The 26,847-nt window shown below is 39.6% G+C and overlaps 1 protein-coding gene across 1 annotated transcript in view; it reads right to left on the reverse strand.

Moving 5' to 3' along the window:
- The window catches only part of LOC146307226 (uncharacterized), a 160,763-nt gene extending 134,410 nt beyond the window's left edge, over positions 1 to 26,353 (reverse strand). Inside the window, exon 1 of the mRNA XM_084746840.1 lies at positions 26,238 to 26,353. The gene's annotated coding sequence lies outside the window, so the exon portion shown is untranslated. The remainder of the gene's footprint in view (positions 1 to 26,237) is intronic.
- Between the last annotated feature and the right edge of the window lie 494 nt (positions 26,354 to 26,847).

Genomic DNA, 26,847 nt, shown 5'->3' on the forward strand with positions numbered 1-26,847 from the left:
TTTTGTTTACCTTTATTTTTTCTCTTTATATTTCCACTCAGTTCTTTATTTCTCTTTATATAGTTCTACTGTTTGAATATATTTACTTTTCTTTATATTTCCACATTTTGTTTTTAACTTTTTTTAATGTACGTGTCTGCAGTTTATCTTCTTGAGTTATATCTATGTTGAATTGACTGTTGACACCTTTTATCTTGTGTTTGTGGAGCTTTATGTCTTTATGAACATTGAGAAATTATTAATATGAGATATTTATTGAAGGGAGCTAATCTTTTTCCTGGAGAGTGCAGGGAGCTTCTGTTTGAGTCAGATTGATAATAATGGATTTTATATCTTAATGTTTTGTTTCCACTACAGAAACACTTAATAATTGAGTTATTTAGTATGTTATTTAGTTAATTAAGTATGATCAGGTTTTCTGATGCTGACTGCAGTTATTTATCGGTTCAATTAAAGAGTTACAGTTACAGTGTGTTTGTATTGATTACTGACAGTGGCTGATTTGTCTAATTGTCAGCTGATTTTATTAATAATGTCTTCAAACATTGTAATTATCACTTATTGTTATTATTCTGGCTGTGGTGCCTGACATTTTGGCTGTGATGCCAAAACAAATTTGTATTATCCAAGGTCAAAGTGGCCTTGCCCTGAAAGTGGCTTCATTCCAGACAAAATCCTGCACTGTTCACACTTCATTAAATCCAACTCTTTTTAAACTGATCATGTGCTGACCCTACATGTGATAGATGTCACCAGACCCCTGCTGCCCACATTCATATGTCTTGTTTGTGCCCTCTTGTTCTAAATTTTTAAAGAGTTCGTATCATGACTCAGTGTGAACCAACAGCGATCACAGCAGTGTTTCAGGTTCTGTCTGCTTCCAAAATATAAAGCCCGGCTTTGTAATGTTTGTTACCTAACCAGCCAGACGTCTGATTTTAATGAGGTGGAAATCACCTGCGCTCCCCTCTCACTCCTCATGGATCACAGACAACTCTTACTTTGTTGAGGTGGAGAAAATAAAGTGTATTTACTATAAATGGTCCAAGTCCAAATTGAATAAAACATGTAGACCTTTTTTAGCACATGTTGAGGGGATGGTTTTAGTTTTATCTCAGACTAACAGCTCTAACTTAATGATTCTAATTAGATTAATGTTGATGGTGGGTTTGGAATGTTAACTATCTTATATGTTTTTTCTATCATAAGAACTTTATGTTCCACTTTAATTAGTTTAAGGTGACCACTGTCTATGTCGGTGTTTATTCTTTTTCTAGAGTGGTCAAATATTCGAGATGTTTTGTATATGTTCTGTTTTTCTGATGTATGCAATATTGAAACAACACATTTGAGAAGAATTGCAGAAGCTTCCCATCTAGTCAATAATAAACTTCAGGAATCTGACTGCTCTTAAAGTTTTGAGGACATAAATTCCAGGTCGAGTTCAATACAAGCTGACCAATTTTTGTGGTTTTGACCATAATTTCAATCACTTATTATTCTTGACATCTAGAAATACAGTGACTAAAGCTGAGAGCATTAATCAATTAATTACCATATAATAAGTAGCACCTACATTGGTACAACTTTTCAAGCAAAAATGCCAATATTTCTTTAGTTACAGCTTCAGAAATATGAAGACTAGTTGTTTGCTTCATTATATGTGCTAAGAACTGAGTTTACTGAGGTTACAGAGAGAAACCATTTGATGAAGTTAACATGAATTACAAGAATTTGTAATTTGATATTTTCTGATCATTTTCTATAAAAAAAAATATATACACATTATTAACAAGCCAACAGTTAAACCAGTTTATCAAAACCACCTTATTTGGAGGAAACATCAACAGGAAACATCTGGCAGGGACCCTGACAGAATCTGTGATGCACCCATTACAAACTCATTCTGAAAATGTGAGAAGAAAAAAACATATCTCTGCAACTCTTTAACAGCATCAAGTGAATGATTAAATCAAAGAAAGACAAAAATATACACCACGTAGAGCTTCAAAAGTAAACAGAATACGGGTGAATGATTTTTTTGGAGTCCATAATCACACAGGCTTTGCCCTGTCCTCCATACTGTCTGTCGCAGCTCATAATTAAAGCTGTGTTTCAGCAATAAGCTGATGATCTGCTACGTAACACAATACAGGGGTTACAATTCAATTCACTGCAAGACTGCAAGCAACTGCACTCACAATCAGATATTAAATAAAGATGGCCAAATCACTTGCTTTAATACAAATTGCACATTGAGTGTAACGTGTAGGGCTGCGACTGACGATTATTTTCACAGCTGATTAATCAGCTGATTATTTTCTCAATAAATCGATTAACAGTTGTGTGTTTTAAAATGTTAGAAAATGGTGAAAAATGTCAATCAATGTTTCCCAAAGCCTGAGATGACATCCTCAAATGTCTTGTTTTACTCACAACCCAAAGATATTCAGTTCACTGTCAGAGAGGAGTATAGAAACCACAAAATATTCACATTTAAGAAGCTGGAATCAGAGAATTTTGACTTTTTTTGCCTTAAAAAATTTGCTCAAACCAATGAATTGATTACCAAAATAGCTGGCGATTCATTTGCTAATTGATTGATCGTTGCAGCTCTAGTAATGTGTAATATGTATTAAAATATTAAAGACAGACTCAACATGGTGTGGAGGAACAAAGTGTTGAGTGGCCTGGGCCTGCAGAGCTCACCTCTGATGTCACTTTCTAAGAGAGGAGGGACACTTCCTCTAAATGCTCAGCTTACTCAGTTACCATGTGAGCGGGTGTGTGTGTGTCAGTGTGTGCGTGTGTGTGAGAGACAGAAGAGAGCTGGCTCCACTGCTGTTTGAATGGGTTTATGACTCTGTGGTTGTTGCTACTGGCTTCTCTTGTTACAGTCACTGCCACAGAGAGATGTCAAAATACTGACAGAAGGAGCGAGAAGACTACTGAAAAGAAAATGTACATGTTTACATATTCTTCACTGTTCTAAAACGAGTTCAAAATGTTAATGGAAGTTTCCAGCAGCTGCAGTTTGCAGGATTAATAATCATCATAAAAATATCTACTGACAACTACATAATATGGATTCATTTTTAGTTTTTTGCCATGTCCACTTGGTTCTACAGTCCCCTGTTCATCTTAATGAGGAAGAGGTATACTGTTTGTATGTACTATCTCTCCTAAAGCACAAAATTTAATTTTGTAAATTTTTCTGTGTATATTTCAGGCCATTTCCCCTTTTTTCTGCAGCCACACTTCTGTTTTCTGTTGTAGCTGATATACAGAGACAGCTGACGAGGGACTTTTAGCAACACTCAGTTTCACTGTGTGTGTGTGTTTCTCTCCTTTTCTCTCTCTCTCTCTCTCTCTCACACACACACACACACACAGAGGACGTGCTCATACACATGATGGATTCAATTACAAACTGGAGCCTTTTTTCTAAAACACTTGGCTGGAACAGCGACCTGAGTCTAACCTCATTAAAAGTAGTTACACTGGATCCTCTTATGTTTTCTTTGGCTTTGCCACAAAAATATATTTTATACCAAAGATTAAAGAAAGTCAGAGGTGTTTGATATCATACTACACTATTCAATGAGATGAGAGAAACAGGCTATTATTTTTTTTTTTTTACTTTCTGCCTTGTAGGAAAATAAGGATTATTACACGTTATTTCCTTTTCCAAAATCACATTAAAAAAATAGCTGTCTCAAATTGAATCAGCAAGCATCAAATTGATTTCAGATACTGAAGATGCCAGCAATTCACATAACTAGTATTCATCTTAACAGGTTTATCAAATTACAGTTTAAAGTGCACATAAAAAAACAGGCCAGTGTGAATGTTACCATATAAAGAGCTCAGGAACAAATAGGTTCATATCAGACTACAAGCTGGACTTCCTGTCTGATGAGTGAGGATGTGAGGTTCCTCAGGGACAGACGGATGAAGTCTTCTTTCTACTTTACATAAAACACTCAACCAGGGCTGCAAATTATAAGCCCTTTCCTTAATTGATCATTGGTAACACTGAAAATAAATTGATCACTTAATTGTTATTTAAAACATAAAATTTTTTGCTTAAACCAAACAATACCAAAGGTCTTTTTTTCCCTCCTCAATCAAAGCTCTATTTCTACAGCAACATATTGTATATTCTCTGATGGTATTACACACTCTATGAAATGTTTACAGATTTAAAGGCCTACGTGCTCATTAAAATGATATCTGTTATACTGCAGATATTTCTTTGATATTAGATTAATTAGAGTAGAGATGCAACCATGGTGGAAATCTGACCGAAAAGCAGGGCCAAACACATCTGCTGAAGCAAATGAAACATGAGCGTGCAGATTCGTCTGGTTCCCAGGCTGGATATTTTAAAAACAAAATGATTAACTGAGAAAATAATTACAAGATTAGCCTGCATGCTAGCAAGTAAAGGTGCCTTGAAAGCCTGAAAGCTTCTCCATGACTCTGCTACTGACAGAACCGGTCGAACACAGAGCTAGAAGATGTGACACTTCTGGTTCAGGACCCCCTTGTGTCCCAACAAAACCATCGGTACATTCCGGGGACCATACAAACCAATATACACCTCGCTTGATGTGCATCAGTGCAACAGTAAGCGTGATTTTCTATGTAAGCATGCACGCCAGCAGGGTCAAATCTCGAGAAAAGCATCCATTTTTATCACATCAGCTTTACTACATTTCCTGTCTGAATGTGGTGTCCTGCAGGTGTCAGTAGGAAAGGGGTTAACATGCAAACCTTTTCTCACTTAGCTGTGGGCTATAATCCTCCTAACACTCCCTGACTGACCGCTGTGGGACGCACTGGTCTGGTGTGTTTCAGAATAGCCGCGCACCTTAGCATGACACAGCATGACTGCCCTACTTAGAACGCAGTTAGCTCGTAGTGGTTGTTCATCCTGTCTGTGATTAGTCAGGCGTGGAGGAGTTTCTCTGCTCCAGTTACAGCTGACTCTGTAAAACTCTGGGTCACACCCTGCACACCTGAGGGGATCCACTTCAAAGGCACACAGCGCTTCTGTGTGTGTGTGTGCATATGAAGCAGAGCTACTTCTAAGAAAAGCTCCATTACACACATGAACACACGTACTCGCACACAGCCTGACCCTCCCTCAGTTAGTTTACATGAAAGCAAGGGGGGTGGGGGGGGGGGGCACAAGGAGTCCAGAGACTCAGTTATCTGATACCTGTTCACACCCTGTAAATCACAACCAACTACGCCCTCAGGGAATCCTCCTGTCATGTTGAGGTGTCGCATCATAAAAACTGCTAACCAGACTCATGTGTAAAATGTAAGAACTATTGGACCATGCAGACTAAATGCTTATAAAAGCAAGAAAATAGTTAAAATATAATCACATATTTGTCAATGTTGCCTAAATTAGATGTTAGTTTTTTTTAAAGAAATGTAAGATATATAGGAATTATTCAGGCTGATAATGACAGGCATGAAAGTTGTTAATCCCTTATAATGACCAATTTTACTTATGTGTGTGTCTGTGTGTGTGTGTGTGAGACCTGAGGTCTGAGGGGTCCCCATGTCCAGCTGCCATCGCACTAATCTGACAGAGATGCTATCATTGACATTCCTAGCGGGCCATTCAGCCTGTTTCACCATGCCACACAATCACAGCACTTTGTCAATACACACACACACACACACACACAGGGTTCTTAGCCCACATCACAACTCCTGGTTTCTGAAAAAACAGACTGATACATGGATGATACCACTGAACTATTTTAGCTTATCATAGATATGTTGGCCTATATCATATCAGAATTTGCTGGACAATAAATCACAAGAAACGGCTGTTTAATATCCAAAAATCAGTCACCTTTATCATAAAATGTTTGTTTCTGTTATGTTTCGATGTCAAATTATGAATATGGGTAGAATACATAATATCTGTGATAAGTACATGTTGGATTTAGTTGTAAAGTTACTTGGTAAAGACGATGTAAAGTAATCAATTACTATTCAAAGCAAGTAACAAAGTAAACTAACTACAATTTCCAAATAATGACACCCAAATCAAATTTCATTCTGCGATAGAACAGCAGTTTTTACAACCTCAAACTTGAGCTTTTTTGTTTTAAATGTAGTCATACTCTGTGTTAGCTGTAGTGAGTTCACACCTAAGCCCTTGGCAAATCCACAGCTTGTGTTAACACTGTATTCACTGTTTGCAGACAGCTGCAAAACCTGTATGATAAAAATGTGTAACTGCTTCCAACCACTCAAGACTTGCTATAAGGAAGCACTGTAAGATAAACTATTATTTAATATTCTCACTTATCTTTTGGATAAGGTATCTGGTGAAATATCATGTGCTAAGTGTATGAAAGTCAAATCAATCATTTTTCCTGACAGTTTTTTGACCTCATCATATCAGTATAAACCCTCACAAAGATTCCTTACAGTTTTACCATGTGAAAGAATGAAAACTCTTTATTGAATTTTACTGTATTTATATGCAGAAAATATTCTACAGGCTACACCTTTAATTATGGAATGTTTGCTGATAAGTGAAGCAGGCTATCAGCATGCAGACACACCCAACCACACACACCCGCAGACAATAACCTGCACTCAGACAAAATCCTCTGACACCTCTGCAAATCTGACAATACAGTCTAACACAAAGACATTTATCTCATTTTACATTCTAACTCTTCAGGTTAGAGCTCAGGTAATTACTAGCTTACTGACATGGGAACATATGGGTTTTGCCTGTCTCTCTCTCTCTCTCTCTTACGCCCAAACACACAGACACAGTTGTTTACATAAGAAGCTGAATGCGTGTTCGCAATCAGGCTGTGTGACTACGAGTGATGAGACGCTGGTGACAGAGGCAAAGAATGAGACAGAGAGACAGAGACAGCCCCACGGGTCTCTGGATTGTTATCAAATACAGGGAGTGGCTACTGAAGTAACAGGGAGGTGTGTGTGTGTGTGAGTGTGAGTGTGAGTGTGTGTGTGTGTGTGTGTGTGAGTGTGTGTGTGTGTGTGTGAGTGAGAGAGAGAGAGAGAGAGATACACACACAGACAGGCTGTGTGTTGTAATTAGTCTCAGGAGGTGTACAGGTGCAGTTCAGTGATCTTCATTTGTGCACTATGTTCATGCACTGGAAATGTGCATGTGCAAGCATGTCTGCAGCACCTGTGAATGTTAAATAAGTACACTTAGAATTAAGAATTCAATAGTTCTTTTCTGTCGTAGGAACTTAACTTGCATTACGAATGCAGGAAGCTAGGTCCAATTTTAGCCCTGAAACTGTAGCTCCTGCTCTCAAAAACTCCCTGCAAGGACTTTCCAATGAACCAGCGTTGTTGTCATTGAAAGAAATATTTGCTGATGACTTTGTTGCCAGGACAAAAAAAAGGCTAAAACAATATAAAATGTAACATTTGAAGAGAAAACCCATCATGTAATTTTCTGTCAGCAAATGAAAACTAAATAGAAAGGATAACAGAAATGTTCAGACACCATTAGGGGTGGTGAAAAAAATCCATTATTAATTAATCGCCATTATGTTATGGACGAGTATGAATCGATTATTAAATTTTCAAAAATCGATTTTTTTTTTTGCATTTTTTTATTTTGCAAAAATGTTATCTCGTGGTCAATGGAAGTTGAACGTCACGCAAGCGGCCAGAGCGGGGAGCCGTATGAGCAGGTGTGTAAAATGGACGAGAAACAACCAGCAACAAGCAACCAACTAGGGGTGCAACGGGTGCAAGTTGATCCGTGTCCGATCGCCCTCTATGGTTTGGCACGCATGTGATCCGCGGACCACATGTGAGCATCATAGTTTTACTGTCACTGTTACTTTTGTATAAGTTATAATACCTGAAATCTCAATGCAGAGTTGGAGTGAAAAGAGGACAGACGCTGCTGTGTGCAGCGCATCTCTGTGAAGAGTGACTGATTTAAAAGCCGTCAAATCGCCTTGAGTGAAATCCAGACCATAACTTTTTTCACTGATGTAATGTAGGCGGGACATTGAGCCAGACTACAGAGAGTAGTTGTGTATTATATTGTACAGCGTATAATGATCTAATATATGTATAGTATATACATAGTACAGTACTTCAAGTTTTCAAGTTTTTAATATTATTACCATTATCATTACAATTATCATTATTATTATATTACATACCTATGGTAATGGTGGTGCAATAACTTTGTGGTGTATTTTGGGTTACTGTTGTCAAATGGAAAATCAATAATCACTAATCGAAAACCGTTAGTAATCGAAAATCGGTTGGTAATCGGATTGGGACCTCAATAATCATAATCAAATCAGATCGGGAAATCAGACAGATTAATCACCCCTAGACAACATCCTGATGCCAATTCCTGTAATCGAACTAACCCTGGATGTTGTATGATTGCTATCATAGTAGTTTGACCTGGTTCAGGTTTTAAAAAAAAAAAAAAAAAAAAAAAGTGTGGCATATGGGACACTGCCGAGAAGCAGCAGCATCCTGTTTCGGGGATTCGACTCACATACATGCCAATAACCGATCCAGCATTTTAGGGTGTATCAAAGGCGTTTCCAACACTGGTACGAGTATTCATACAAGTTTAAAATGAATTAACTCTGCTGCAGTCATACTCAACAACCTGCATGCATCCTGATTAGCAAAGCAGTGTCCTGCTAATAACAAAACTCAGACAATATGCAGACAATACACTGATTTACCCAAATATCTTCTCTTGAGATACCGATTTAGCTGTCTGGCTTGAACTAACAACAGCATTTTACATTACTCATTCAGAACTGGTTCTTGAAAGGACTTGTTAAAAGTGATGACAGCTGAGGTCGCAGAATAATGAAAACTGCAAAGCAGATACAAAGGAAATACTAAAAATAAAAAATAAATAAAAACTACATGAATTAGACTAAAATTTCACTGATAAGTGCCCTAAAATGTCTCCAATTTTTTTTGACTATGTCTTGACTAAAACTAAGAATAATCAAATTACTAAAAAAGGAGTAAAATTCAACCAAAATCCAGTGCCAAAACACTGTGGTGCATGACAGAGTAGAAAAACATGAAGAGCATTCATTCACACTGAAAGAATGTGGCTTTGTTCATGAGAGTATCACTTGGGTATACAACAAAAACCAGTGTGGCTGAGAACTGCGGGCTCACTGACACACAAATAAATAAGATACAGGTAGACACAAAAAGACAAGAGTCACACACAAAAATATGCAAATGAAAATATGCTCTCTCTGTGAACCTGGCTCTCACATTTCTGATATTTGCCTGAACAAACACACACGCAGAGGGGAATATTGTGGCTGAGTCACTAATAAAATATTCATATTTCATAAAAGGGGTCAGAGCAGAGAGGACACACACACACACACACACATTTTTGGAAGCTTGTTACATAAAAATTGATGGCAGTCTGGCCAAAGTGTGTGATGTTTTAAGAGTTAGAAAAGCACTAAAGCTCAGAGCGCACACAGGGTGAATGGATGCGCTCAGGGATAATTAAAAAGGAAATGTAATAAAGGTCAAACAAGGTGTCGTCTGCATAATGTCACAGCTTATAAAGTCCTTTTGTGGATACATTTGATACATGTGATGCACCCATCTGTGCCAACAGGCCATTAATAATGAGAACATTTTGGCAGAGGGATCCTGGTCAGATCTGAGTCTTGTTTTCCAGCGCCTGACATAGGCCTAATACACAGTGCTGTGTGTGTTGACCCTCAGCTCAGAACACATTTACTTCGTTTGACTGGACTCATCGATGTGCTTGCTGTGGTGCACAGCAGGAAGTGATACAATCCTCTGGCCTGCAGTCGCTGATAATGACCTGATTCACAGATATGTACAGGTCAGTCTACAGCTGTACCCCTGATCCCAAAGGCTAAATAAGACTTTATCTCACTTGAAAAGCTGTAGAGCTGCAACGATCAGTCGAGTATGAAGTATGAGTGACATATGAACTCACTATGGTTATAACAAGTGCAATAAACCAACATCACATTTTCATAAACAACTTCAACAACTGTTTCTGTTGAATCAGCCTTCACGTCAGCATTAAAGGAACAGGATGGTACATCAGAAAGAACAGAAAGAGCTTTTGTTGATGAGAAAAACCAGTTGCCGTACCTCTGGTGGGGTGAGTTTGACTGACCAGCTATGCCATGTCACATGTTTTGTTGTGCGATTGTGTTCAGATAAGTTTTTGTCTGCACCCACCGACTGTTGCATTTGCAAATGTCGGACAAAGCCAACCAAGCAGAGAAAATATTTGCAACTGATGTGCTGACCACAGCTGCGGGGCAGTATCCATTCAGGTTCTATCCATCATTCAGACCCTTTAAAACTAGTTGGCTATTTCTCACTGAGTGCAAAGAGTTAGGATTAGGATTTTCTTTAGAACACTGTACGAGAAGGTTTATAAAATTGTTAGACTTAGTAAAGACATTGTTTGGTCATGTCTAGCCAAGACCTGACACATTTCATGAGGACAGTATCAGAGCCAATATCAATAACTAATGGGCTTGGGTTCCAAAACTTGGTGCTAGCATGGCACTGGTTCCTATATGACTGGTACCTACTGAACCACAATGCAATTCTGTGCCTCATTCCAGTGCTACGTGCATGAGCTGCTGATTTAAATAGTTTAATAGTCACCAAACCACTAGTTAACATCACCGCAACACTCTCTCTATATGGCTCTGGCAGCAGGTGACGTGACAGTAGCCTTCCGTTAGCTAGCAGCTACAGTAAACATCAATTTCAAGTTCAGATTTTCTTTAGCAATGAAAACGCTGTTCTTAAATGTCGCTGACCGCCACTTTGTGCTTCTTTTTTAAGGAACAGGCATTGGTACTGTTTTAAAATCGTTTTAGCACTGTATCAAAAATCCCAAATGACACCCAACCCTCGCCGCTCACGACGCTGAACAACACTGTGGTCAGTAATATATTAGAGCTGATGTAAGACACTGATAGGCCAAAAATAGGCAGTGAACTAATGTGCTCATTATGTGTTCATCTTGGGCTGGGCTGCTGCATAGCAATCACAACGCAAACACACACACACACACACACACACACACTAACACTTTGACAAATTGAAATCCATTATTTTCACTTTGCCATCAACCCTGTCCCCCGGATGCAACGCCGTCAAGCGAGGCTGAAGTGACTTGGACCAAAATGGTCTGATGAGACAGAGTACAGTCCTGCAAGTGTGTGCGTGCTCATATGCTGACTATGTGTGACATATGATATATGTGTGTTGGACAGAGTGATGTAGAATGTCTTAATTCATATGTACATGCCATAAATAGCTGTGTAGAAACTGCTGACAGCTCATTCGGATACAGTTTTAGCTGATTTCAAAAGGAGTGAGTAGATGTATGTGTGTGTAAGATCATTATGTAACAGCATAGGTCTTACGCATGGCATCCCACATATAGTGAATAATAAATAGAGTGGCATATGCGGATGAATAATGCAGAGGCCGTGTCAGTCTGTGAGGGCTTTCCCATGTAACTGGCAAAAGCCCTAGAACTGTGTATGTGTGTGTGTGTCGGGGTGTTGGTGTGTGTGAGTGAGTGAAAAGTACACAGAGCTCTGCTTTCCTAATCAGTGATGATGTAAAAACCATGACGGCCTCCAAAATCTGTCGACCAGCCAACTGGAGAGGAGAAGAGAATAAAGGATGGCTCTATTGATCCTCTGATGGGAAAAAATACGTGGTGATGAGGAGACACGAGGGGGGCTGACAGGGGAGAGAGAGGGGTGGGTGGGGATGTGTGAGGGAGAGCAGCTGAGTGACGGAAGAGAAAAAGCAATACATGAGACAAAACATGCACAACAACTGCAAAGACAGGGTTGTAGATAATATTTTTCTGTGCAATCTAAAAAACAAAAAAGAAATGCTTTCCAAACATAGTAACAAGTAGAGATAAAATATATATATATCTACTTAAATCACTTTTCTGCACAAAGCCTTCAGTGAGTTTTAAGTCATATTGTTAATGTCTTGTCTTGTTTATTGTCCTCAGTTATTTGTAGGGATGTAACACGATATCAAAAATCATTCCCAATATCATACCAAACTCTGACAACAGCTGCCGCTATTCTAAAAAGGACTACTGGGGTCTGTTGCATGTATTTTGTTTTGTTAAAGAAGGAAAGCAGATGCATTTTAAATTGAAAGTAAAAAAATCTGTTCTTTTTATCTTACTTTTTATCATGGTATTATCATACAGAGAGTTTTTGGTATTGTTACATCCTTAACTAATTTGTTTTTCTTAGGGAGGTGATTTTTGTACTTTTATTTTTCTAATTTAATGATCTGCATGAGTGAGAGCTGCTGTTCAGTAACGCACTCTCATTCAGTGGCATAGTACACACCTATTAAGCCACGGACAGAGAGGAAAACAGCTTGTAGAGCCGCAATATTTTCACATCTGACACAGTAAATTAAGTGTGTATTTCCATCAAACCAGAATTGGTGATTGCTGGAATAGTGGAAAGACAAACAAAGACAGTTTGGGGAAAACTGCCGTAACATATCTGTGCAAATATATCTGCAACTGCCAGTTGATGGCCTGATGGTGGCCCTTTTTAAATTTTAAGATGCCCCACCCTAATGGTGATAGCAATGACTGTTTTCCATTGTTTTCCTGTGGAGTTTTTCACATCTCACCATTGGTTTTATGCTGATCTGCTGTTTGACCTTTGGTGGTGGTAATGAAATGAGATATGTAGCGATGCATCAACAAAGGCACTGTAGAAACTTGCTACCAAGTCAACATGGATATTAACAATGCACTTTTTAAAAAAAAAATCATGTAAACATAACTGTTGTTGGTTTACAAGAAAACTCCACAGGATATCTTTAAAATATGGTAACTATATTCCCTTCCTGCCAATATCCATCGCAATTTAAGTCTACCTGACCCACAAGAATGCATTTCTGCGATATCTAGGTCAGCTCTAATGGACTCACAAGTTGCAAGATGCACGGTGTTTGGAAATGCAAAAGTCACTATTATAGTAGCTAGGTGTCATCACTTTGTTTTGTACAGTATTACAGACTACAAACTGCAGCGTCTCTCTCGCACACTGTTGACAGTTTGTGATTATTACCCACAATTATTACCCACATTGAAAGTGTGACATCATATCCTTTAGAGGGCGGCAACTTGGGCAATACTTTCAATTCTTCTTTTCAGGATGTTTACTCACTGCAGATGCATTTAGCTCAAATCTTGTGCACTATCAAAATGTCTCCAGACAATTGCACTTCAGCGTTTATGTTCTCTTGTTCTTTTGCACATGTATTTAACAGTTAAGTGGCAGCAATACAGTAAGGGAAAAGTAGAATAAGAGATTTATAAAGAGATAAAATGAAAACGTACATATCAGATGGAAACAAAAAAGAGGAGAGACAGATTCTGGAGATCTTCCTACACTAACACTGCAGCAGTGTTGTTCATTTGACTCATCAGCTGTGTGAATAAATATGTTAATAAGAAAGCAGACGTTCATGTTAAACAAAAAGTACATTTAATTGGCTCCTGTTTGCACATGTGGCTGCATCTGTATGTTGAGGAGAAGCCGGAGGCCTCCTGGTTTACTGCAACAGCCAGTGTGTCTTTGATGTTTGGCTCCAGTCACAGAGCTCCACTTTAGGTAATGTTAATATGTGCCCTGTGTGTGTGTGTGTGTGTGTGTGTGTGTGTGTGTGTGCTGCTCTCACATCCACACAGAGCCTTGATGGAGCTCACAGTGGGCCTGTTTGAGGGCTAAGTGAAAGGGCTAGTGTTTGACCATGCGTGGGTGTGTGTGTGTGTGTGTGTGTGTGTGTGTGTGTGTGTGTGTTGATGGCAGAGCTGTCTTCTGGTCCTAATAGAATTAAACAGGACTCTGAGGACATGTTTTTATAATTCAGCACTTGCTGCAGCCCATTAGCGTGCATGTTATCGTGCAGAGGGACAGACATTCAGGAGACAGACAGGTAGTGATGTCCACACCCTCCATCATGTCCTGCTCTCTCCCTCCCTCCCTTTGGAAAGGACAGCAGCAGCAGTGACTGAATGATTCCCTGTATGTCCCTGTGGTCCCGCCTACACACACTCTGAACACATACACACACACACAGTATTTTTTAGAGAACTATGCTCTATTGTTGCAGCATGAGGCTGAACGCATCGCAAAGGAATGCGAAGCAGCACGGACACATGCTCACAGACGGACAGACGGAGGTCAAACTCTAATCCCAAAACAAACACTGTCACACACAGGTAGTGGACACACACCGTCTCATCAAGGGCTAGGACATGTCAGAGGGGATTCACTGTCCAGTGTGTGTGTGTATACACTGCAGCTTGGTCTGCTGGAATAGTGGATTCTATATGACAACAACAGTCTCTCTCTGCTCTGTGACTCATGCACTTGAGCATGAACTTTACATTCCTCACATTCCTGATAGTTGTACACAATTTGGACTCTTTTCTATTTCTCACGAGTCACATCTCTATTTCTTCTTACAATATTGCAAAAAATACAGACATATAATACAAAGAATAGATAGAGTAGAAAAAAGTTTTGTTTTTTTACTATAAGCAGAGTGTCTTTTTGTTCTTATTCAGACTGATAATGGACTGATCTGTAGTCCATCTAGGGCTGAGAGGAGCTTTCCACCAGGGTTTTAAAGGGACAGATCTGAACATGCTAAAGTCCTGAGCAAGTGTCAAAAGAACAGTTGGTAGAATATTCACAGTGCTGGAAAATATGCTGACTTGGTCACACATGTAACCTCAACCTAAACCAAGCAGCTGGAACTGAGGAACAAGAACGATTATTCTGCTGTGAACGTGGCCATAAATTTAAGATGTTTATTGTCACACCGGTTATACAAGTACAATCATGAGAAAAACTTGGGCTGGGAAAGAGTGGGACTGAGACTTACAGCTGTAATGATTTGATTTAACTGTTTGGGCTGTCCAATTTATGATTTGTGATCATAAATTTAGTTCTATATCTTTAAACTGACGCAAGACCTGTTGTTGTCTCTTATTTAAATATTCTCTGTCAAACTGCTTTCCTGTGGCTGTCCTTTTCTTTGTATTTTGTCCCTTTCATGACATATGAGACAGGCTTCTATCTGATTCTTTGAATTTAGCTTTTGGCTAGAATTACGCCACTGAACAACCAAAACCAAGAATATACTTCCAACTTAAAGATAATGAAAGCTATGACACTACAAAAGATCAAGAGGTAAAAGAGAATTCTCTCCTGACATCTCCAGGGACTCTCCTCAGCTTCCATGACTTTCCTTGTCTGAAACACACCTCCTAACCACATCCCTCCATCCTCACATCCATCCATCTGTGCGACATCCAGCTCCTCTCCCTGCTGTATAATTCCCAGCAGGGCTGATTGGCAGCGGTAAAGCCCTGTTGCTGACACACTGGTCCAGCTGCTACTGTTGAGAGGGTGGGGGATTACAGCGGCCGGCTCACTCTGTACCATCCCATTCTTCCTCTCCGCTCACCATCCCTCCATCATTTCATTCATTCAATCCATCGCTGTCACGCAATCTCAGACTCCACCCCTCTGGCTTTAACACATACACACGTTATACATCTATGTATATGTTCACACAGACTAACACACACGGTCACATCTGTGTGTCTGGCTGCCGGTGATATACCAGATGACATTACTGGCTGTTGGATCGTTGACAGCATAAAATGACTTTGTAAAATTAATCTGTCACCCCTTTGCATACTTTGCACATCTCCAGAGCTACAACTGCTGCCATTTATAGTCTGCACAATATCTTAAGATAGACACATGACATTGTGTAAAGTCTGCAGCACTTTGTCACACACTCTGATTTACTAAAATCATTTGGGAATTACTCAACTCCTTTTGGAGCTACTGCAGTGTTAATGGTTGCTTCAACATGTTGCTCATCTGCCAACCTGAGACATTAAGTATCAAACATGTTAATACACGCTCAAGAATCACTCAAGGTGTGTTAAAGTGAATTGATACATTCATTCAGCCTATATAGTCTTTAAAGGTCAGAGTGTTGCTCAGAGGACATGATGACTTCACAGGATATGTTACCTTTATGGTCTGGTTATCCAAGCTTTAAAATAGCTACAGTGCATCTCACTGCAAAAGCAACTCATTTCAAAGGAACTGACACAGTCTGTGGATTCACTCATTCATTCAACTGTGGTGAACCTTGACCCGCTCATTTATGCCTTTGACCAGTAGACAGTCTGTCTGTGTTGCTGACCTTTGGAGGAAAAGAGAGCTAGAGAGTCTAAAATTACTGCCTGTCTCACTGCCTGCCAAACTCCATTAACATTTTGCAGAATTTAAGAGTTATACACGTTTACGCCTTCTACAAAAGTATTGATGTTTTCTTTACGACTCTTAAACAGACACTTACTCATTCTGTGAAAATTCTGCATTAATTTGAACTCTGACTAATGTGAAAAACGCAAACAAAACAGGGGTTGCTGCTGTAGCGTCCATGTCAATCAAAGCTGGTATTTCAACTTACATGTTTCTTTAATCTCTGATGATTTATTGCCAGAGAAGAAAATGCTCCACAAAAGAGGACTAAATGGTTTGTAGACACCTTCTGAATAAACTGTATGAACTTGTTGTTCAGTAAGTGTCCATGCTAACAAGCTTACTCACTGACAGGTCACAGTTGGACTGCTGTCCACCACAGAGCCTGGTTCTGCTCCAAGTTTCTGTCTGTTAAAAGGAAGTTTTTCCTCGCCACTTGTTTGCTCATGGTGGGAACTATTATAATATTACAGAGTACAGTCTACTGTAGACCTGCTCTATCTGAAAAACACTCTGAGATGACTTATGTTACGATTTGGCTCTATATTAACGAAACTGACTTAAAAAATGGGCAGTTTGCTCCAAAAGTTTTTCCTCTCTTCAACAAAACTCTTTGAGTGAAATGATAAATAGTGCTGAGAAGAAATTCCAAGTGCAGTGGGGAGTAGACAGCATATTACAAAGAAAACAGAAAGAAGCTCTGTAAGCTGTTGTTACTGACTTGTGTTGCGTGCATGTTCAAGGCTGGCTAGTGTGTTAGTGGTTAACTCACCAGCTAACTAGTCCTGGAAGTAGTCACCAAGTCTTCAAGGTTCTAGATATACAAATATCTCACAAGACATGGATGAAGTTTGCTGAGACAGTTTCTGTTGTGACAGGGTCTTTATGTTTGATTAAACAATGGAATTGAGTTTTTGCTTGGAAACTTTGAACCAAAACCAGCATGGTGCATCTTTTTTATTACTGTTCAAGATTTATTAATGATAAAGCCTATGTACTATCCATCTAAGATAGCTGTACACAGTGTAAAATATGATAACGATGTTTTCTTATCGTGGCAGATGGTTCTGCTTGAGGTTTCTGCCGGTTAGAACTCAGTTTTTCCTCACTATCCTCGCCAAGTGCTTGCCCATGGTTGGAACCGCTGAATCTCTGTAAAAAATAATATTATGCCTAGAGACCTGCTCAACATGAAAAGTGCCATGGATTTACCTCTGTTATGACTTGGTTCTGTACAAATAAAACTGACTTGACTTTATTTATTGTACTGAAACAATTGTTCAGTTAATAAACTGCCACAAAATTGATGAACATTCTGATAACCAATTAATCATTTAAGTCAATTATCAAGCAAAAATGCCTGATTTGCTGGTTGCAGCTCAAATGTGATGATTGGCTTCTTTATCATTAATTGTTTATTAGATATCTTAAATTTTTTGACAGTTGGTTGGAGAGAACCCAGAATTTAAAGTCATCACCATGGGCTCTGGGAAACTGGGATGGACACAAACTAAACAATTAATTGATTATTTGAAAAAACAATCATTAGTTGCAGCCCTAGATTGCTTCACATCTCCACAACATTCAGAGCTCTGCATTTAATGGCTGCCTTATTGACTTACCATAAAATCAATAGGCCTAATCACTGATAAATAATTAATTGAACGAGAGAGTTGAACCTGAGTCCTAGAAGCAAAAGGAGGGCAGGCTTTCTTTCTTTCTCTCTGGTGAAAATGTTTTGTTTGGATTTCATACAGCATATAAAGAATGAATATGCATAAATTCACTTGGCTGTGACTTCTCTCAAAGTGCTTCCTAATGAGCCCAGGCGACATTAAAGGGTGACAAATCATCTGAGGCACGAGCAGCACGAACCCCTGACAGCAGTCATGTGGGCTCTGGACAGAACTAAACAGCAGGCCAGGAACCTAGCCTTCTTCTTCTGATCATTTGTTAAACTACAGGCTCATCTGCCAACAGACTTGGCTTCCAGAACGTACTGTAAATATGCTTTAATGAATCAGACGCCCACACTTCTGACAACTGTGGAGAGAAGACAAAGGGTGCTACATTGAGGTTTCACTCATGCTTTGGTACAAAACGGCTGAATCACAGCCAATCCGGTTCAGAGAATTAAACATTCTGTCACAGAATGAATCACCAGTTTTGAAGCCATATTGATTTTACAGTAAATGATATAAAATGTTTCACAGATCCACTGAAGGTTCAATACTGATGGAAGCATTACCGGCAGAACCGGAGCTATTTAGCACTGTAGGGAATATTGATCACTTCAAATGCTCTTCAAGCTGTCTGATAAACATGCTCTCCCTAATTACAAGGCAGTCAAACAGTCCTACGCAATTAACAGGCTACAGTCAGGACATTTGCAGCCTAATCATTTCTCTAACAGGGCTGGGAGTAGAGCTGCACAATTAACCAAAATGTTCAAATCGCAGGAGATGCAATTTTTGTTAAATGCAAAATATGTCAAAAAACTTTTTAAGTAATGAATGTTGTGAGGCAGAGATGTCCTGTTCTGCAAATCAGATTCTACAGACTTAAAAACATCTTGATTTGGTACAGATTCCTGCACAAAATAAATGAACAAAGAAAGAAAGGGATCACACCATTGTCATTTTAACATGTTTTTCAGTCAAGATAAGAATAATAATGTAAAGATTATCATTCCCTCCAATATTTGTAAATCATATTGTAAGGCTGCATTCCAGACATTTTGGAACTTTTTTCGTAACCATCAGTCTGACGACCACAGCCGCTTCACCCGGCGCCTGTCCAGGTGTGCGATGTTGACAAAGGAGCCACGGTTTGAACAACTCTCCGAAGATCTCTTTCCTCAGTGTTCTCACAGCTACTTCAGTCACTTTTTGTGCGCACAGCATGAATGCCTTTGATAAGAGGTTGTCTGAAAGTGTGTGCGCATTTGAGCGATTATTATTGTCTCTATGACGACCAGCTCTTCACCCTGCTGTTGAGCGTGGTCATTTGGAACAGCTTTGAAAACACGCTTCAGTGCAAACTAGTTTATTTCAAGTAGGATTGCTCAGAGTACCAAGTAGTGCCTGCTTTCGATCATTTTTGTACCTAGTCAAAAAAAGACTATTGGTATGGTTTTGCTTGCAGCCAATCACCGCAAAGGTTCTTCAATTCCCCAATTCCCTCTAAACGTTTTGTATATTGCAATTTCAGTCAAAATAATTGCACTATGACTTTGTTTTCATATTGTGCAGCACTACTGTCAGTCCCTTTCCTGATTAGTTGCTTGCTCCATTCAGTCAGAAAATGATGAAAAAAGTCAATCAGTGTTTCCCAAAGCACAAGATGACATCCTCAAAATGTTGTCATCAAAAGATATTCAGTTTCCCATCATAGAGAAGTAAAATTACTAGAAAATATTCACATTAAAGAAGCTGGAATCAGAGAATTTAGACTTCTTTCCTTTAAAAAAAAAATCTATTATCAAAATAGTAGGAATTCATTTAATAATCGATTCATGATCGATTAATCGTTGCAGCTCTAGCAGATGACACCACTGAAACACTTTGCTGCACATCTGAAGCACTTAATAAAAATAAATGCATAAAATGTTGAAGGATTATTTCAGGAATGTTTTCATTCAAGATGGGTATTGAATGAAGTAGACAAAAAAGATAAGCCTATCAAATTCAGTACTCTACAGGTATCTATTGGTTAAGGGTACTGGTATTGGTACTGATATTCTAATGTTTAAAATGATACTGAGCTATATTTAATACCAATACCAGTATCAGAAATGCTTCTGATTCAGCCTAAAATGCTGGATTGGGTATCACGAGTATGTGAGTCTATGCACCAATCCAATACACCCTGAGCCCTGATACTTCCCAACAGTATCCCGTACGCCAAATCTTTTAAACCTGAGCCAGGCCAATGATATATGGTATCGGTAGCAGGAAGGAACATCTCTAGTTTCAAGTCTACACCAACCTAAATGTTCCACCAAAGCTGTCCAGTCTGGGCCACAAATCATAGCCATGTTGCACCTTAACACCCAATCTTCCCAGCATCCAAGCTTCAGTACAGTGTAATAATGAAACGGCTTTGGTCTGAAAATTATTCATAAACTGGTAAGGGAAAAACTGAGAAACCAGTCCTGTCCAGAATAAGTAAAGGAAGTACAACTTAGTAGTTTTGAGTATAACTGAGACAAAAGTGAGGAAGTGTCATTACGTAGGGAAAATAATGAAGTTCTTGTCCTGGACTAAACTGCCCTCAGCAGCAGCATTGTTTGGCAGCAGAGGAGCACATGGATGATGGATTTCCTCTGCTTCCTGATTCCTAGACAGAGGCTGGGATGAAGCTGCCTGCTGACCCTGAGGAGAGCATTCTGCTACAGTCAGGACGACCCTGACTGTGGAGCAGGGATCAGCTTTCCTGCACCCCAGCTCTAACCCCGACTCTTCCTGGACTCTTCCCGAATTAGCCTCAAGATCATCACAAAGGATATTCTCTGACATGTTCTAAGATGAATGATGACTCCCAGTCGTGGTGAGCAGGTGTGAGGAGAAAAGAAGGAGCCCACAGCAGATTGTCTATCAGTTTGTTTCATGTGTCTGGGTGGGGAGCATGAAGGCAGGGAGTCAGCGGTTCTCAGTTCCAGTCAATTGACATTCCACAGGCTGGGAAGAATTCAGGTTCTCTCCAACTAAGTAACTCCTGGAACCTGTCTGTTCGCTCAAATACTTCCTCCCTTCCTTCCTTCCTTCCCTCCCCTCCTACTATGATCGTTTCCTGACTCACCTCTTCCTTACATTATTTCTCTCTCCTTATGCCTCCTTTACCTCATGTATGTTTATTCCAACTCCAATGAAAATGACACATTTCCTTTTATTTTAATGCTGCAAAAGATATATATAAGAATCAATTTTACTTATGTCCATTTCAGTAAGATTTAATGTACTGCCAGTTTAATCACTGTAAGCGTGCATGGACTGAGGCATGGCCCAAAGAGCCCACTGGAGACATTAAGCCTCGATAAGGCCATGAACTATGACCTACAACAGTTCAGTCAACTTTCCATTTTTATGGAGCTATCATAAAAGTTACACATTCAACATGTCGGTTTGATTTGTGTTGTCATAAACCAGAAATAAAAGCCAAACTGGCAGCTGCTCTAAAACACCAAAAGGCTCCTGAAAGGATAACATGCTTCATGGAAAAAAAAATCCCACATATTCAAATATGTGAAAGAAAGAAAGATGATGCTCTGGACTGCCTGCCTGATTATGTATTTAAACAGAGTGCCATTCAAAAAAAAAAAAAAAAAAAAGACAAAAAAAAAAGGAGCAGTAATAATTCCTCTGAAAGCCTGAGATCATAAAGTCAGGATACAAACATCTGGTCTGTGTGATCATCCTTCTGGAACAAAGACGAGTGAAACTATGATCAATCCAGCCGTTCCACGGAAAAGTCAAAGAGCGTCAGTGCAAGTCATGTATTCCTTCAGCATACACAGCTCTTCTGTGGTGTGCCAGACTAACCTTTTATCTTCTGTCACAGACCACCAGACCTCACAGTGATGAAAACATTTAAAAAACAATATTGCTTCCCACTGGACTCACTCTGACATTAAATCCAGTTGGCAGTCACTGATGATGTACATCTGCCTCCTGCTGATTATCACAGTCTCCGTCTTTAGCTGTATTTTAGCCTAAACACTGATGCATTTGAAGTGTTTGGCTTATGCCACACACACGTTTGTATTCCTTTAGGTAAGGTCAGGATGATTTAAGTTTTATCCCCATACTGGGATCCTTCACACAGGTGCAGAAACAAACATGTAACCATCTTTGGTTGGCCTAACTGTGCACGTTTAATAAGAATATAATAAATGGGACACAGAGACTAAACATTAGTGCAATGACCAGCAGCATCATGATGTTACGATGGTAAAAGCCTCACTGGTCGATGACTGTCAATGGACGGTGGCAACTTCAATCGGTCCAACCCTGGCTTGTACAAAAACAGAAGTATTGCACTGTCATCAAAAATCCCTAAAATGGACTAGTCTATAGTTTAATCTAATTGGCTCAAATATATGTATGGTTGGTGTTGTTACACGATGTTGTTACACCATGGACACCGGTGTTACAGACATTCTGTGCATGCAACTGACCAACAGAAGCAAAATTAACCAGTGGATAAGGATACAGCCAAGTTAGTGTGCTGTATTTTCTTCTGGTTTCTATGGGCAACCAAATAACCGACCATCCCACCAACTCTACAATTACCCTCCCTAAACAAAGCTTTCTTTTCAAGGTTAATGTCTGACATTAGATTCTGGCAACATGCTTAACTGATCATTTATCCAATTCGTCCTGAAGGTGGTCATTTGTTACACAGGCAGCCACTTAAACAAAATATGTGCTCAGCTTTACTGAACATCAGGCAAAATGAGCAAGAATCAAGCAGAGTTTTGGTGTAGTTTTCTGTACGTAGCAGCAGGCTATTGTTAAGTCTGATTTCACCTTTGCAGAGTTTTTCCCAGAATCCAAATCTGTCCACAGCTATAAAACTACTCGGAGTGGTATTTAATATTGGCAAGAGGCTGCAGAGTGTTAAAGTGGGCCTGCACAGGAAACACTGGTACTGTAGCCGAATGTGAGGAGTCGGCTGGTGTATTTATAAAACAGTTAGGGAATAAAACAGATGTTCCTCTATTTTTTGAGACGTTTTCATCACTGGAAATATCTGCTCTTAGTGGCACCAGTCCTGCTGTGGTATTTCTATAAAACGGTTGCACTAAATGATTTTCAGGGTAATCTCAACAGTCCAAAGTCCTGATTTTGCACCCAAAGTAACACAACTGTCTCCAGAATACAGAGCAAGAATGAACTGGACACTGTGTTGACAACTAAAATTTACGATGTGGCCTTGTACTTCACTCAAGAGAAACAAACACCGGCCATTACAGTACAATTAAGTTATATGAGCTGATATATGTGTCTGTCAAAATAAGAGCCTCTGGTAGAAAGGTTTTTCTCCCAGACACAGAGAATTTTATCTGCTCTTCGCTCCTGTGTTTTCTCTAAAGATGGCAGTGGAGCTCGGAGAGATCCAGCTGAGGGCAAACAGAGATTTCAGGTGGGGTTTGATCTCAGGGCAGCAAAACACGTGTTTCACCTCTCTTTCATCTCTGCAGATTGTACAACTTCGCACAGAGATACTGCGGCTGTTTGCTTCAGCGGCTCTGCAGAGAGCTGGTGTGGATGTGAGAGACCTCTGTGACCTGTTTGATAACTGTCAGCCCCTCAGGCCTAATACCTGATCACTTTGGCGGGCTTACAGCGAAGCAACAAGCGACGGGACATTTTAGGGGATGTGATTGGATCAGGTCCATAATGAATTCAGGGCCTTAGATCAGTCCCACCTCTTATTTCCCACTCAGTAATCTGGCCAGGGGAGGATTGGAGAGTAATCTGGATAGAAGGAGGGAGGCAGGGAGGGGAGGAGTGAGAGGGACAATCCTCTCTGCTGTCATTCCTCTTTTTATCATCAATTTCTGTGGCTGAATGTTCTGTAATGTTCCAGTGCAGGTGTGGACAGTTTGTCTAAAGTTTTTTCCAGATCTTTCTCTCAACTGCATCTCATTCTCTTCATCAGCAGAGCAGTTATAATGGACTTTGCTCAGCTGTAGAGCTGCAACACTTACTGGCTGTCAACTATTAATTACCCGCCAACTATTTTGAAAATCAATTAATTGGTTTGAGTCATTTTTTTAAGAAAAGAAGTAATTTTATGATTTAAGCATCTCACATGTGAATGTATTTGGTTTCTTTACTCTTATCTGAGCGTTAACTGAATATATCTGAGTTGTAGACAAAACAGGACCTTTAAGGACTTCATTGGGAGTCTACTTTGGGAAACATGTCTTATCATTTTTAACCATTTTTTGACACTTTATGGACCAAACAACGAATCAAGTTACTGATTACATGAGAAAATGTTCAGCTGACTAATTGACAATGGAAATAAACTAGTAGTTGCACCCCTTTTCAGTTGTAATACCTGATAATAATAAGTGAAAACTCTGGAAAAAAAAAAACAAATTAATGGATACTTAGGCTGGAATCTTTGAGTAGTCAAACCATTACTTAAAGGTCAAGAATGAATAAATGAAAAAAGATTTTTCATGCAAAAATGTCAAACATTTCCTGTTATCAGTTTACATTTGTGATGTGCAACTTTTCTTTGGACTGTTGGTTGAAGAAGACGTCAATTAGGGCTCTGGGAAACTTTGATGAGCATTTTTCATATATATATATATATTTTTTACAACATTTTATTGACTGAACCAGCCATTCCCAAGCTTAAGAATGCCACAGCCGAGTTTGAAATCCTCTGCAGCCCACCCAAATGTTTAACTACAAGTCTGATCGACACATGAGGTTAATCATATCAATGACGAGATATAAGAGACATTTTGGTGTTAACATGATGGATCTCATGACTTTGTTTTGTTTACTCTGATTACTGTTTTCATTCATCTTAAAGATTAAGAGACAGCTTAATTGATAATAAATTATCATTAGTTGCAGCTATATATTGATATTATATTGTCTGGTGATATGAGACTAGATATTGTCATAGATATTGGATAATGTTATATTGTGACATGACATAAGTCTTGTCTTCTCTTTTTTTTAAAGGCTTCATAACACTTAAGTGATGCAATTCTCTGAACTGACCAGACTCTCTTAGTTCTTCTATTTAACTCACCTTACTCTGTCATTACATCTACATTGCTCACTGTTTAATAAAAATCTAAGAATCATGTTGTCAGCCACGACCTACATGACATCATCAACAATTATTGATATCGACCAATTATTGATATAGCTGGTTTTTCAGCTGTTTTGCCCAGTCTCTCTAATGTAACCTTTGCATGTGTACAAGAGGTAATCAAGAAAAGAAAATGACTCAGATGCTTCTGTTTCTATATCGTCAGCATTGACACATAGCTGCCAATTATACGCAGTGATAAGAACTGAAACAACAGTGACTGGGAGAATCTCTGAGTCTCTTTAGACTAGATTAGATCAATCAGAGAGAACTGACAAGGAGTACACTACTAACCCACTAACCCATCAGTAAAAGTGATATTACTTTAACGTGGACTAGTCTATGGAAGAAGTGCATGCACAGAGTTAAGTATATGGAGCTCAACTACAGTGGGCTGTGCAACATAAACACAGTACAACACAGTAGCTTTGCAGCCTCCTCACAGTCTAAATGAATGGACGGACAAACACACACACACACACACAGAGACTGGAGCTAGCTTGCATAACTTTGCTCCTGTGGCTGTGACAGTGCAACTTCACCGTGCGCACCCATGCTGCCTCAAGTGCTGTCGGGAATATCGGAACCACCATGTTAACTTGCACGTGAACGGCCCACCTTTATAGCAAGCTACATCAGACGGGAAAAGTGAAAGTTCACAGTCAGTGCTAGCAATGAGTCATTCAATAAAGTTGCAGAAAAACTCCCAGTGGCTAATAATTCACAGAAAGAGAAAGCACATGACTACTACGCATTAAGAAGAATCCTAGGCGAAAAAGTAAGAGTTTCCGAGGAGCACCTGAAGGCAGCATTATCCTACAGCAGTCCACCGTCTCTGTGATGCGTGCTGAGATCACTCATCCAAAATCAGCGTCACTTCACTGCTACACACTCCCGTTTCCCGCCCCGCTGAGTCTACGTGCTCTCTGCGAGCTGCGCACGTCTCCACACACAGCTACAAAAACACAAAGTTAATATTTGTGCTCGACTCACCGTGAAGTTGTCGCTTTTTGACAGTTTGTCGGGAGTCTCCGAGCGTCGCTGTCACCGCTACGATCCGCCCACCCGAGTGTGCACTCCGCTGGCCGCAGACTAACGTGCTCCTCCCCGGGGAAGCTCTCCTCCAATCACAGAGCAAGGTAAGTGACTGGTGCTCCTTTTATCCAATGAAATCGACGCAGAGAGCTAAGTGGCGGTGGTATTGTCCAATCACAGCTTTCAAACCCTGGGCAGGCCCTGGGTCGTCACCGAATGTACTTTTGACAGACACCGCGCACATACAATGAAGAAGTTTGACTCCTTTTACGGGACGGTGTCGGTCCAATCGGCTGGAGGAACAGGCTCTGGATACGGCCACGGCCCAGGAAGACGCCCTGATACCGCCCAGAGCAGAGGAATGTCACCGGGATGACAGCGGTTAGATTTAATATAGAAAATACAGAGTCCGACCAGAAACTAGACATTACACGGTCCATTCACATGTATTACGCACGGAGGAGGTATTAAGAAATAAATAATAGTTTAATCCTGTAGTTTATTAGCCCTTAATTCTTTAAATAAAATAGCTTTAGCTGGAAGGACAAATATTTCAAGACACATCACA

This window comes from Lutjanus erythropterus, chromosome 21 (assembly GCF_056507025.1).
Source record: "Lutjanus erythropterus isolate fLutEry1 chromosome 21, fLutEry1.hap2, whole genome shotgun sequence".
Classification (NCBI taxonomy): domain Eukaryota; kingdom Metazoa; phylum Chordata; class Actinopteri; order Lutjaniformes; family Lutjanidae; genus Lutjanus; species Lutjanus erythropterus.